At 48.2% G+C, this 13,773-nt stretch overlaps 1 long non-coding RNA gene across 2 annotated transcripts in view; it reads left to right on the top strand.

Annotated features, from left to right (window-relative positions):
* LOC121073066 overlaps positions 1-13,773 on the top strand; it is a 49,419-nt gene that overhangs the window by 23,680 nt on the left and 11,966 nt on the right. For both annotated transcript variants that reach the window (XR_005821500.1, XR_005821499.1), the window contains one exon: positions 3,263-3,348. This is a non-coding gene — a long non-coding RNA (uncharacterized LOC121073066). The remainder of the gene's footprint in view (positions 1-3,262; positions 3,349-13,773) is intronic.

Genomic DNA, 13,773 nt, shown 5'->3' with positions numbered 1-13,773 from the left:
TCCTCAAAGGTACCTGACTCCATCGGTCCTAGATCCTTGGAGCAGTATAGGCATGTAACGGCCATCGATCGCAGGGGGTCTGCAATAATTGCGGGGGGGTCACTGTAACACACCTCCCTGTGGATCTGAGAGCTGAGCAGAGGCCTTGGACTTCAACCTCTACAAAAAAAAAAAAAAAAAAAAAAAAAAAAATAATAATAATAATAATAATAATAAAATGGGTGACTTTAGGATAACCCAGAAGAGAGGAACGAGGGTCAGTACAGGGTCACCACGTGCAAATAACCCCGCGGAGCACCAGGTTTGCCGAGGTGTATGGCTCACTGAAGTCAATGAAAGAATCCTTCACGGTTCCAGTAGATCAGCCCCGGAGCTTTACTTTCCAGCTGAGCAGGCTGGAGCTCTGCCTGCCTCCTGCCTCCTCCTGGGGCGAGCAGCCCAGAGACAGCAAGGCAAGTTCGGCTTTTGATTTAAGCAAGGTTTGGCCAGGGCCCAGGCTGGCCCGGTGCGAGCCTCTGATGGGATCAATAGCTGTAAGTGACTTAGCCTGTGTCAGAGTGCAAATGACATCTCCGGCTGCCACGTGCAAATCCTGCAACAGTAAAGACTCCACATCTGAGGCAGACCACTCCTGCCAAGCCCCGGCCCCACAGAACTTGGCATGACTTATAAAGATTAATCTATTAGTATATATTATAGTTACCATTTAATATTATTCTCCAAATTGTCAGCAGGGGAGTTGAGACTGTGGGTAACCTGCAGGCCAATGAAATCTCAGGAGGAGCAAACTTCTGAACTTCTGGAGCTGTTTCTCTTCCCTTGCTTTCCACAGAGTATTCCTGGCTGGCTGAGCGATGCGTGGAGCTAGGGTGACAGCCTGTGGCAAAACAGAAGAATTTCAATATCTGAAGCCTTTTGATTTCCACTCTCTTTTGATCTTTTCTCTGCTTCCTGCTTGTCAGGCCAGACAAAGGTGGTGAAGTTTGGGTTGCTACCATCAACTCGGGTTTGGAGGATGGAAAATTGCCATCCTTTCTCCCACTTCTTTCTCCCCGCTCCTCTTTATCACAGTTCTTTTCAGGTGCTGCACTAAATAACAGCCTGTTTGACAAACGGGTGCAGTTCCTGGCTGCATAACATGAAGGACATAATCTTGTGCACATCTTTGCAAGTGTCTGGTGGGATTGCTGGTTGGCTCCAAAAGAGAAGAACAAGGAAGCAGCCCAAACCTCGGTTCTGCATTTTTCCACATTTCTGTCCTATTCCTACTTCCATGACATGGGCATTGTTACAACCACCTCGTGGTGGGGTCTCCAGGTTGGCAGGGCAAAAATCCTCTAACTCAGGGGCAAGGCAGCAGCCTCTGCATTCCCAATAACACATTAAGCATTTTTTCACTCCCATAAATGTTTATTTTGGGTCAGGATTTTCTTCTGCTGCTGTTTTTTCCTCTTGAGCAGGAGAGTTTTTTTAAAAAATCTATATTCTTTCTATGCTCTGCCTGAATTAATCAAATAAATTTTCTTTAAAGTGACACTAAATGAGTTACAGATGGTTTTGCCCTTTTACAGGTTGCAGAAATCACCCATTACAGTTCTTTTAATTTATCAGTGAGGGAAAATAAAATGGCCTCTTGCTCCCTTTGCAATAATAATCAGAAACAGTCTATTTGGAGTTTAATTTACCCCAAATACGTATTGATAGTTGCAATGAGGAATATGTGACCTCTTTGGGAGTCACCAGTGGATGGAAGGTGGATAGCTTTTATAAAACCACCTTTAATAAAAAAGAGTGTTATATTGAGTATGTTTGGTGGTGTATTTAAGCATATGGTTTCCATATCAGGAGCTAAGATGGCAAACACATGCTTTACCTTCTGACTAACCTTTCTTATGCTCGTCACTCCTTGCAAAAAGAAAGCTGCGAGGGATTTTCGTTTTTTTATTTATTATTTATTTTACAATGCTGATAATATGGAAGAGCTGAAGAAATTTCTCAAGGAATGCAAAGCTCGTGACGTGTCTGCTTGTTTTTTTTTTTTTTTTTTTCCCGCTTGCACAAAGAGAGGAGGAGATGAAATTTGTCCGTGGGCTTTGCCCAGCTCCTCCACGCTCTCGGTGGGAGCCGATGGAAGGGGACGAGGCACAGCGGAGATGGGATCCCGGGGGATCCCAGGGCAGATCCCCATGACTGGATCCACTCCCGCGGCTCCCAGAGCTGTGACCCCCGCCCGCGGGGCAGGGGCAGGGGCAAGGGCAGGGGCTGCCTCGCTCCGCCAGTGATAAATCTAGCGGTCCCCTCGCTTTTTCGTCACTTGCCTAATCCTGTGCCCTTCTTTTCATGTGCGGTAATTGCTACCAGCTGCTCCCGCAGCCCGAGCCGTGCGGAGTTTGCAAACGCAGAACAATGGCAACAGCTGTTTCATTTCGCCTAGGGCCAGCGCTTCCTGTTCAGTCTACATCTGCCCTGCTGTGTCCAATTTATGTTCCGGGTGTTTTCCCCCTGACCTCGCTCCGGGCCGAGGAGGGGCGTGGGGGGCCCGCTGCCCCCGCCCCGGCACAGCCCCGCCGGCTGTCCCGCACACCCGGCTGGGGAGATGTCCTGCCTCCGCTAACCCAAGTCATAACGAGTGGCACGGGACAAAAGGAGACATAGTAAATAAATAAATAAAGGAAAAAACTCATGGGAAGGCGAGCGAGTGCAGCCCTTACAGAAGGGAAGGAGAGCTGCTCCATGGTGGGATCCCACAAGGGCTTGGAGCCAGGAGCCATCCTGGATAGGCCATGAGCTCATTTCGGGCTCTGGAGTTGACCAACATGAGACCCAAAGTATGCAAGATCCTTGCTCTTCACCTTTTGGCATGAATTCTTCCTCTCCTTCCCCACTTTTTATTTTTATTTTTTCCCTGAGAAAGCCGCTGCATTCTTTCCCGAGTTAATTGTATCTCGCTGGGTTGGATAAGGCATAGCTCATTAGAGGGGGAGAGATTTACCGTGAACTTTAAGCTGCCTTCCCCATGCTACAGAAAAGAGAACCCTAATCAGCACAGTATATATTTTCTATAATTGCTCTCTGGCATTCCCCCTCTTTCCTTGCTAATTAAAGTGAAAAAAAACTGTGGTGAAATGTTCCAGTGTGTTTTTATAGGAGAAGAAATACTAAAACCCCATTTTGTTTATAAATACAGAGTATCTTAATGGTCCAGAGAATCAGCTGTTTTCACAGGCACGCTGCTGAAATTTATTACTATTTTTCTTTCTAGAGCACGGCTGCACTTGGGGACCAGCTTCGTGGGGGAGCAGAGGAAAGGTTGTTCCCTCCTGCACTGCACAGCAGCCCCAACCTAAGGTATTTCAGATCGAAATACTCGGTGTCACGTAGTGAAATATTACTATTTTTTCTTTCAGGACTTCCCTCTACTGAGAACTAAAGCAATAAACAGTGAGCAAAGTGCAAACAGTAGCAGGGGTCTGCAGCTACTGCTATCATTTCGGGTGTTCTGGAGCTTGTACGATGAAGTCTCCCTGTCGGAAGGGTTCGTTTCCCCCTCCCTTCACCTTTGTGTTTTGGAGCCTGAATATCTGATGCACACACATGGCAGTGGCCCTGGCCGCTTCTCCCCATCACCTGCAGCCTGTGTCCCCCACGCGAGCTCCTGCAGACGGAGCCCAGGGTAGGGGAGAAAAGAAGAAACCTGCAATGTTGCAGGGTCAATATTTCATCCCGGGTCTCCTGGGACGGGTACTGGATTTTCTTTATAAAGCTCTGAGAGTTGGGGGCGTAAGGGAGCAACAGGATTATCCTCGGTTTGGTACTTAGGAAACTCTGAGCGTTTGGAAACTGCACTAATCGTCAAAGGCTAGAAAAATAGTGAAAATACTTGCAGATGTGAGTAAGGCTAAAAACAGAACAAAAATGAAGAAAGTCTTGGGTATACAATTTATTTTTAAATCTTAAGATTATTTAAGCTAGACTCTGGCTTTTAAGTAGCCAGTTCATGATTTCTAGAGCTAACACCAGTGCAGTTGTTACAGCAGTGGGATTTACCATTCTTCCCTACACTCCTGTGTGTAATAATATTTTATCCAGGTATAAAGGCATCTGAGGGACTTTAAGAGCAATCGCTCCATTGGAAGGGGCTGAATGTATTCACAGAGTGCCACACACCTCCAGAAAGGCAGTGTGTGCTTGTTCCTAGCAGTTGAGGATAGCTTGCTGAAAGGCTGCCAGAATTTTCTTCTTATGGGAGATGGCATTATATACACTTAGTGAGTGCCTGTGTGTATCCATATGTATTGTGAATGTGTATGTAATGCTGTTTCTTCCTATTTATTAGAGGAAGGCTAGGTGGCACTAAGCAGTTCGTGCTGTGTCAGTTTTCTTTTGCCATCTTCTCTTTATGTGAATTTATTTGGGACAAGGGCATGCCCTCTGCTACTGAGGACAAGAAACCTTCCAAGCCTTAAAGGAGCCACATGGAGAGGGAACAAGACAAGGAAGACACGCATCTGTCTTCACTGCTGCTGGGCCTCTGGCTTTGGTATTTTGGGTATCAAGAGCGTGACACCGGGTGATATTGGCCACCATTCACCAGTTTCCCAACCCACCAGTAATTCCCAGCTCAAGGTGGTGATGACGCTGGTCTCATGCTCCCTGTAAGCCCCAGCCACTGCAGTAGAAGACTGGGCAGATGTGTCTAAGAACATTGCCATCATGATGAACAAAGGTGTCCCACGCAATGATACACAGTCACAGACACTCTGCAGGTCCTCTGAGACTGGGAATTATTCCTACGTTTTTAGGAACTCTGCCCATACAATGTTCATGTCCCCCTCACCAGGGAAACACACCCTGTTCTTGCAATGTGAGCATCTTGTGCTTTTTACCTAATAATACCGCTCTACAAGTTTTTGTGATTTGTTCTCAAGGTGGTGCTAAAAATAGCTCCTTTCCTCCCTCCCTTCCAGCCCCTTTTTAAAGAGATTTTCATTTCTTGCCCTGAAGCCGGTTTTACTGGAGGGGGCTGGAAGAAACATGGTCACTGGTGTGTCCTATCCTCATTCTGCACCTGCTGACCATAGGGCTGGTTTTGTCTCTGGTGCAGTTTTGTTTCTGTTGGGTGTTACAGAAAGGGCATTCAGGTCCCAGGAGGCCACAGGAGTACTGCACCCCGATCTCAGGGGCAGACTGGGGGCTCTGCCCATCACATGTTCCCTGCTAGCGATCAGGGCATGAATTCCTCCTAATGGGAGAAAATGTTAAAGTTCCAGGTCCTGCCCTTTGCCACAAGGTTGCCATCCCACTTTCCCCTCCAAGATGGCTGGTGAATCTGAAATAGCAGCCGCTGTATTTATTTTCCTATGAGCAGTCTCTTTCTAGGGGAGATGTGGCCGGATCATTGGTACCTGTTCGCTGGATGGGAACTCCTGCATCGCGATGCTAATACTTGGAATCTTTCCAAGTCAAGTGGGATTTACTTTAAAACACTGGCAACACACAAAAAAAAAATATAGATGAAAACGTGCTGTTTTTGCTAAGCAAAATGCATTTTAATGCACATTTAATGGGTCCCTGATCTGAGAGGTACCTGCAGGGTGTAACCCACCAGTTCATGGCGCTGTACTCACGGGACACACAGAGCCGGCTGCCTGCAGCACGAGCATCTCCCTCGCACCCTGGGGGTGATGGCACCCAGCCGGGGAGCACCCCTGTGCCCACACCATGCTGCCGGGTCCCATCGCACCGAGCCTCTGCTCACTCTGGCTCCCAGCGCCGCGCGCGGTGCAAGGCGCAGGAGGGGATTCAAAGGCGCTGGTCACACAATGGAGTCAGAGTAACTAGCTGCTGACAGATTTATGGGTTTTAGTCCAATTAAAGTGCTGTTTATTGCTTTTAGAAGGGGCCTGTTTGTTTCTAATTTTAGAAGGAGGTTTGGGAAGTGAGCAGCTCGGCTGTGAGTTGCGAGTGTGGGACCTGAGATTTTCCACTTGGGCTGATGTTGTTATTGATTAGTAAGCATCACTGATAAGTATTTAGCCTGGGACCTCATTCCACCACGGCAGGGCAGAAATTCAGAGCACCACCCGAGCAGCAGCAATAACTTAGCTGTGAACAGGCTGGGCTTTGCTCCTCTCACCCTGAATGGCATCCCGCCAGCGCTCCCCTCGCTGCCCCGGCTCTGCAGCACCATCCCCCTGCGCCGGGCCAGGGATGCCTCGGGGAAGCCCCGGAGCTGATTGCAGAGGGGGTACGCCAGGCCAGGAGCAGCATCTGTGGATTTACTGCTCTCAACGAGTGTAGCATCTGCATCCGCTGATTTCGGTGTGTGCTTGAACCCGTCACTCCTTAAAGAGCTCTCCTCGTTCCCCTCACAGAGCATCTCGTCTGATCTCTCAAGTTTGGGGATTTCATGCATTCATTTTAAAGAGAATAATAAGCGGTGTGAATGATCGTTCCTATCTCTGGCCAGCAGTGATGGGAACCTTGGGCGAATTGCCAGAAAGGAGTGGAGAAATACCAAATTCTGCTTTTGAAAATAGAGCTGGAATCAGAACCCCTATGGCCTGTCCCTAAACTTGTGCAGTTTTGCTGTGCAGCAATGGGGAAGCCACTTTGATGTCAGCTTCCTACCATCCAGAAAAGCCGGAGTATAAAGCTGTGGTAAAACTCAGTTACTTATTTCTGCAATGGTGTGGGAGCCTCCAGTGAAAGGCAGCGGATAGCTGCGTGGCTCCCTGTGGTTTGCAAAACATGCACCGAGCACCATTTACCAAAGGCAATGACAGCGGATTTTAAACAGGGCTCGACCCAGACACAGGATCCTCATGTTTCCAGGTCCCGGGGAGGTTTAAGTTCTGAACTTGCATCCAAGCCCGCCGTCTCTGCAGAAGGCAGAAGGAAAACCACACGCCGGCACGCCAGCCTTGGGAGCAGGAGGACTCGGGGGCTCGGCGCCATCCCCTGCCTGCTCGGGTTTGATCTTCTGATGCAACTGGGGCATCCCAAAAAAGCTCTTCTTGGATGGAGGCAACTGTCAGAGCCCAGTAAGCCTTACCTTTCCTTCCTCCGCCCTGAGTCATCTGCAATAATCCTCCAGCTTCTGGCTGAAGGCACGAAAAATAAAATACAATAAAAAAGATAAAAGGGAGCATGAATCAACTTCTGTGGTAGCTGAGGCTTCAAATATGCCCAAAGATCACTAGATTGCATACTGCTTGGGCCACGTGCCGTCCTTTTATTGCTTATCCATGTACAGGAGAGTTTGCTGACATTCTGTTAAAATATATATATTTCTTTTGGCCAAATTCAGAAATTTTTTAGAAGAAAGCAAAAAGATTTGAGCTGAAACTGATTTTTTCCCCAAACTGATTTTTTTTTTTCTTTTCAAAAACACAAAAAAAAAAGCAGGTATTTTTTGAGTTCAACAAAAATAATATACTTCTGCTGAAAAACACTTTCAAGGCAGGTTTTTTTTTTCCTGTAGCTTATTTTTTTGGCTATGTCTAACATACAGAAGCTCCTTAGAAATGCATCTGCTGTAAATGGGATTATTTCTGAAAAACAGAAGAGTGTTCAGATGCCAAGAGGGGAAAACAAAATCTCACCTTTTTCTTTTATCCTAGCAAATAGCTTCAGTGAGCTAACCATCAAGCAGGTTAAAATATTACTGGATCTTGCACAGACCACACCAGATGGAAAAGATCTGAGCTGGGCATAGAGCTCCTTGTTGAAAGTTGTTGCGCTGTTAAGCAAAACCTTTTTGGAAGGGTAGAGCACCAGGCGAAGGAGCATCTTGCCATTTGGACACATTTTTGCCATACTTCAAAGGGAAAGTTGTGAATTATTACTTGCGGCGTCAGTGATGCCTGTCCCTTCTAGTGTTCTGAAAACCTTCCTTCTCCAATGAGGCTTGGTCCCATGGGTCACTCTTAGGAAAAAGTCTCAAATCCTGCTGTTCTGCTGAACTTGGAGGGGGGCAGTGCTGCAGCAGGGGGAGGACTGGGAACGTGTGGGAAGGGAAACGCCCCAGTGGTTTTGGTTTGGCAGCTGTATCCCACTGCTGCCCCATGCTTCCCAAGGAATTTGGAAAGACCTAACAGCGTGGAGCTGCAGAGCATCAGCTGGGCTTTTGGTAGAGACAAAGTCAGCAGGGACCTTGCCCTGGCTGCCACTTAAATGGACAGGAGGCAGGGAGAGGCACCTACAGGGGCTTCACAGGTTCGTAGATGCTGACTGTCAGACTTAGGAATCCTTCAACATCATCAAGCCAACCTCATTAGTTGAGGGAATGATTGTTCTCAAATTAATTGGATGCATATTAACACTCAAATTTCTGCCTAAATAACCATTAGTATACTATATGATGAAAATAAATATGTTGAAGGAGCTTTCAAGCCAGCATGTGGGCTTTCTACTGACCTACTCTGCAGCCCTAGGTGAATCTCTGACTTCCAAGTACCTCTTGCTGCCTCTCTGATGAGTTGCTGCTTGTACAGCCCTGCAAAAAGACTCAGGAGAAAGACACAGGGAGACAGCAGTGACATTTGGTAGGTAAAGGGAGAATATTTTCAGATCATTGGATGCCAACAGCCCGCTGGCAATAGGGCATTTGGGAGAATCCACTCTTCTGGGCATGTCGCAAATGTGGAAAAAAAAAAAAAAAAGTGTGATGCTCACGATCTAATAACAGGGTGTGTTGTGTTTCCCAGACACATCCCTGACATGGGCTAAGATTTCAAAACTGATTACCTCTGTAATACCCAGGGGGCAGAAGTGAGCCCAGAAGATGCTAGCACACCAGGCTGTTGGGGTAATGGCATTTTAAGTCAAACCTGGGCTCCTTTTGGTGCTTATAAATGGTGCAACTAGCAACACGAGTTCCAGCTCACGGAAGTCAATTGGATTCATGGCTGATAGCCTGATCTTTGCTGGACCTACTCTCAATATGGCACAAATCCTGCTGATAGGTATTTGTGGGTATGATTGTGGGTACAGAGCTGTCCCTGTAAAAAGCAAATCCGGATTAAAATCTAGTTCTCTTTCCTCAAACACTTGGGAATATTGCTCATAAGTGGTGCAGGGCTCCGAGGGCTCACAGCAATGCCACATCGAGCTGGAGCCCCGGTCAGCCTTCCGAGCGGAGTGGAAACCGAAGCCTTTTGTACATGTGGAAAAAGCCTGTCACTTGTGGGCAAGGCCAAGGCCTGGCAAAATGGAAGGTATGCTGTCTATAGCCAGGCTCTGCGGAGATTAATGAAATCTGATTAAAAAGGCTCACAAAACCGAAGTGATTCCATCCCTTTCCTTTGTGCCCAGCTGCTCTCCACCTTCTCCAGCACGTTTAATTGCCCCTTTCCTAGGCAGGAAAGAAACACGGCTCTGTGTATCATGGCCTGGTGGATGTTCCCGGCACTGCCACATGAAATGAAAGCCCTATTGTTTGGGCTTTTTCTTTCTTTCTTTCCTTCTTTTTATTTATTTTTTTTTTTCTCTCTATCTGTTTGAATATTAAATGCCAGAAAGATTGGTAAAGATTTCAGAAAAACAAATCGGCATTTGGCCTAATAAAATATTGCACACGGTTTTTCCTTTCTGCTTTGACTTGGCAGAAGGTTGCGCGAAAGCTCAGAGGAGAAATATTCAATTTTTTCCTTGAGGGAGACAGGAAACTATTAACAAACAGTGCCGGAGCACAATATCCTGATATGCCCTTTAAAGTTAGCTCATAAGGGCACAAAAATGTGAGATCTGTACATTACGATTACATTTGGAAATCACAAATGTTCTGGTAGGAACCGCTCTCTCTTAAATGAGATATCTTGTCAGCTCTCACAATTTCTTCATGATGCATGTAGTGCTTTTCTTAACACTCCAGCTGCTGAAAGCACGCGTAAGGAGAACGTCTCAGATTTTTGTAATTAAAGCAAAATCTATTTTTGAGGAAAATATCCTTAAAATATGGTAGAAATGGTCATAGCTCCCTGGCAAGTTCCCAGATCCCAGCAAGGGTGAGAAGAGCAGCTCCTGATACCTCGTGGGGCTACCAGTCCGACCTGCCCAAGCTCTCAGTGCCCCCTCCTCAATTTTGGGACCCGCTGCAGCTCCCCGCCCTATGTTCGATGGCTGCTGTGCGTGTCAGGGTGCAGTGGGCAGCTCCCAAAACAGGGCAGCTGGGTCTCGCTGTGAGCAGTCCCTGCCTGTTGTTAAAGCCAGGCTCCTGCAGGAGCTGCAAGCTGCATTTTATCAGCCCAGTAGCGGGGAGGGTCAAAACCTCCCGTGCTGCAACTCCGTCGTGATGGCTCTCAGCACAATCCTGTGGCAAACTGGGGGAAAGATAATAAAATTAAATTTACTATCAAAATAAAAGACAGAAGGCGCAGCGGTTTCGTTCGCTAAAACCAGCCGCTTCTCAGCTTACTGGAAGTCATTGTTGTGCTGCCAGTTTGCCATGGAGCAGATGGACCAGATGCCATTTGGGGGCTTTGGCTGGGGGAGCTGGCAGCTCCTTTCCTACAGGCTTTGGAGACGACATTAGTGCTTGAGGTCAAAAACATCAATAATTTTGATCTGTATAACTGGAAGGGATGGACAGCTTCGGGAGGTTTGGAGTTCTTTGACTTGGGTCTGTGGGAGTGGGGTTTAGAGACGTCAGAAAGGAGCAGGGGTAGAAATGACAGAAACGACAAGTTAAAAGCCCCATGGCTGCAGAGAAACTGAGCTTCTCTGCCTGGGAAAAGCGCAGGGAATTACAGTGCGATGGCTGGGATGAGGAAGGTCCCTCTCCACTGCCCCATTAGGAAGGAGCAAGGAGAGGGGACCTGCCGTGAGGTGAGATCTGACTCAATTAGAGCCCAAGAAGAAGCCAGGGCTGAGGAGGAAACATCCTGAATGGGGTCCTAAGACAACCTCCAGGGCCCACGCCAGGGCCGGGGCTGTCAGGGCGAGTCCTGGCGCCCACCAGGCTCCATGCTGGAGCACCCGCCGCGCCACGCTGCTCCGACGTTAAAAATAGGGCACAGGCATGGGTGTCGGAAGAAAAACGGCTTTAAGTGCTGTCTGCAGCGAGTGTGTGCACAAGCCGCTACTGGGAGGCAGCGGCTGTCGGCCTGGCAAAGGCTGGGCCGGATTTTCAGCTGGTGTAAATCAGGAGGGCTCCTTTATTAGCGCTGCACTGGCTCACAGCAGCTGAGGCTCTAGCCGAGTCACTGAAGTGGTAAATAGTGCTGACAGCAAGTTGTGGCTTCAACAACCTTAAATGAACTCCATTAAGTGCTCGCTTCTGAAGAGAATGTTGTTGAAACCTGGAAATGAGGCTTTCAAAGGTTTAACATATTTGTCTGTTGTAGAGGGTTTGTTTTGAAACCAGATGCAGCAAGAGAGGCAGCGCCGCTGCACATGGCAGGAGGGGCGGCGTGCGAAGGCCGGATCCTGCTCCCCTTCCTGCTGGAAGTGGAAGCGACCTCTGCAGAGCCAATGTCATCACATCAGCGCCGGCGAGAGCCGAGGTAGGGCAGGCGGGCGCAATTCCTCCCAGCGAGATGAAGACGATGACAAGCTAAAAACCTATCTGAATAATTGAAAAATGTTGGTGCTGCTGCGTTCTTGGAAATAAAACTGGCACACGGTCCGCAGAAATCGCAAAGTGGTGGGAACAATTGATCATGACAGGGTTGGGTGAAGAAACAAAACTGTTCCCTTGAGGGTTTGAGCAACCCGCAGGCAGTTTTAGGAAGCGAGTGGGCAGGGGCAGAAGCAGGCGGCACAAATACGAGCAGCTTCACTGCGGCTGCTTTGGCCCCGTGGGCCAGGCTGGAGACGTGGGGCTGGCCACTGTGACAGGCTCCGGGATATGGTGCAGGATGGTGAGAGCTTATCCAGGGGGACAAATGTGCTACCCAGTTCACAGCTGGTAACATATGGAAGCCTCGGGTTAGATTTGGCAAGAGGGCTCTCTCATGCATTGATTTTTCAGGTTCTTGGTCAGACACCCTGTTGGCTGTGGCTGTGGACACCTGTGGCTGTGACAAAGCAGACTCAGGTTGGACGCAGTGACTGGATCTTTAACCTTGACCACCAAACTCAAAGCACCTGCATCGTGAAGGCACTGGCCACTTTTTGCGCTAACATCCCTCAGGATGAGAGATTATGGCATTGAGTTGGTCCAGGAGGGCTCAGAGGCCCCAACAGTTCCCTCCTGCATGTACCCAGGGCTGATGGAGAACAAGAAGCCATGCGTCACCGGGGCTCCTGCCCCCTTGTCAGGTCGGGGCTCTCCTATCTGTAAAACCAGGCTCCTCCTGGCACACGTCTGGGATGATCACTCCTCATAGAGAGCGTGGGACCAGAATTCAGCCATGATGTCCTCCCTCCTTCAAAGGCAGCATCCTTGGCACCATGCTGAAACATTTCTGGCAGAGCAGCAGGAGCCCTTCCTGAGTGCAGAAGATAACTCGGTGTTCTTTGTGAGCCGGGGGTCTGGAGGGACAGCAGGGACGTACGGACACAGCTCTCCTGCCCCCAGTTAGGATGCTCACATACATCCTAACGTAGAGCTGGGGTTTCCAGCCCTGCTTCCAGCCCGGGAAGCAGCCTGGACATCCACCTCTGGGGAGGCAGATGGAGCTGCAGAGGTGCTGGCCAGAGAGCAACAGCCCAGCAATGCCATTCCGCCTGGTGCAGGGAAGGAAACACACCTTTATTGCGGGCCTCTAACTGCACTCTCAGGATTTCCACTGGAGGAAGCCTCCTAACAGGTGAGCCTAGCAAGAGGTTACAGGTGACCACATGGGCTGGAAGGAGACAAAGAGCAAAGGCAAAAGTGGACGGGATCTTGGAAGGCTACAAAAGGTCGATGTTTCAAACCACCCGCTGGCCTCGGAGTGCTCTGGGAGGTGCAAAGAAGGGAGGAGACAATTTTAATCCAAAGCATGTGCTGAAATACAGCTGACGTCAACTAGTTTTCAGGTGGATCTGCCTGGGAAAAGAAAATAAGCTGAGCAGCCTAACTGATCCACGGTACTAGGATTGCTCCTTGCCTAGACCTTCATTTTCTTAAAAATAAACAACAGCAGAAAGAAACGTATGAGAAAATGTTTTTTGCAAAATTTATTGGCTTCTGATGCTCTGCTTGAGTCTAATGCTGGTCATTCAGTGCCACAACCTTTGAGAAAGGAATTGAAAAAGAAGCTGGCTGCCTAGAATCGCAATAGCGTAGATGGACATGTTCCACCATCACATTAAGGCTCCTCACTAGCCCACATTCAATTCCTTGGCCAGATCCAGCAAAGGACAGAGGCATCTGCGAGAAGAATTTCAATAGAATTCCAGAGAATTACAATGGAATTACACAACAGCACAGAAAATAAAATTTGTTAGTTATTATGGTTTGTATTTCTGTGGGTTCCAAATAAACAATCTCAGTGTAAATATTCCAAAAGCCATTGGAGTCCATTCTCAAAAAAAATAAAAAAATAAAAAAGAGCCAGATATAAAGCTCTACTCAGTGCATTGTTTATGCAACAAGCATTCAAAAACCGGTGCCATCCAGACACCCCAGCACCACGTTGTTCCTACCTCAGAGAGGTTACGTGCTGAAGATCTAAGCTAGAGAAAACTCAAGCTATAGGCAAGAGGGAAGAGCAGGTGACAGACAAGGTTTCGTTTAGCCTGCAGTATCTGAGGGACAGGGACAGTCTTTTTGCTCTGTTTATGCCATCCACAGCACAATTGAGGCCCTAGGGCTTTTAGGCTTGACTGCAGTACAAATTATAAACA

Source organism: Cygnus olor, chromosome 7, assembly GCF_009769625.2.
Source record: "Cygnus olor isolate bCygOlo1 chromosome 7, bCygOlo1.pri.v2, whole genome shotgun sequence".
In the NCBI taxonomy this organism is placed as follows: domain Eukaryota; kingdom Metazoa; phylum Chordata; class Aves; order Anseriformes; family Anatidae; genus Cygnus; species Cygnus olor.
This window is presented reverse-complemented; position numbering and strand designations above follow the sequence as displayed.